Raw genomic sequence first — 1,100 nt, 5'->3', positions numbered from 1 at the left:
CCACTGCACTCCAGTCTGGGTGACGGAGTGAGACTCCAACTCAAAAAAAAAATTAAAAAAAGAGCTGGGCATGGTGGCCCCTGTAGTCCCAACTACTCAGGAGGCTGAGGCAGGAGGATCGTCTGAACCCAGGAGGTTGAGGCTGTGGTGAGCCGTGATCATGCCACTGCAATCCAGTCTGGGAGGCAGAGTGAGACCCCATTTATTAATAAATGAAAACAAGGTGCAGGGTCAGACCCCGTCTTTAAAGTTTCAGTATTTTGCTCTTTGTGACTTTTTTTCCTTTTTTTTTTGAGTCGGAGTCTCACTCTGTCTCCCAGGCTGAGGGCAGTGGCACGCTCATGGCCACCGCAGCCTCGACCTGCTGGGCTCAGGTGATCCTTCCACCTCACCCTTCCAAATAGCTGGAACTATAGGTGCATGCCACTACGCCTAGCTAGTTGTTGTGGTTTATTGTAGAGGCAAGGTCTCACCAAATTACCCAGCTGGTCTCGAACCCATGGGCTCAGGCAGTCCTCTCGCCTCGGCCTCCCAAAGTGCTGGAATGTCAGGCTGAGCCACCGCATCCGGCCGGGCTTTTTCTTTCTTTAAGTCAGGGTCTCTGTCACCTACCTGGGCTCAGGCAATCCTCCCGCCTCAGGCTCCCAGGCAGCTGGGACTCCAGGGACCACTATGCCCTGCTAATTTTTTTGATTTCTCTGTAGAGCTGAGTCTCGCTATGTTGCCCAGGCTGGTCTCCAACTCCTGGCCTCAAGCGATCCTCCCGCCTCAGCCTCCCAATGTGCGGGCATGACCGGCCATGAGCCACCGCGCCTGGCCTGTTTGTGGACTCTCTGCACCCATTTGGCTTTGGAAATATGGCACAAAGATGACATTTACCCCAATTTACAGGGTGAGTCTGTAGTGGGAGAGGGGAGGGGCATGCAGGAGCTCTGAGCCACCCTCTCGCAAAAGCCCAGCCACCAGGCCACACGCAGCGTCCTCTGCACAGTTCGCCTTTATTCCCGGGTGGGCGTCTGGTGATGGGACGTGGGAGGACACAGGGACCCCCAGATGCTCCAGTGCGGGGGGGGGAAGCAGGAGCCAGGGCCAGAGGGATC

The sequence above is a fragment of the Carlito syrichta genome, unplaced genomic scaffold (assembly GCF_000164805.1).
Source record: "Carlito syrichta isolate Samal-C Ts95f unplaced genomic scaffold, Tarsius_syrichta-2.0.1 Scaffold304633, whole genome shotgun sequence".
NCBI lineage: Eukaryota > Metazoa > Chordata > Mammalia > Primates > Tarsiidae > Carlito > Carlito syrichta.
The sequence above is the reverse complement of the archived record's forward strand: the minus strand, read 5'-3'. Positions refer to the sequence as shown.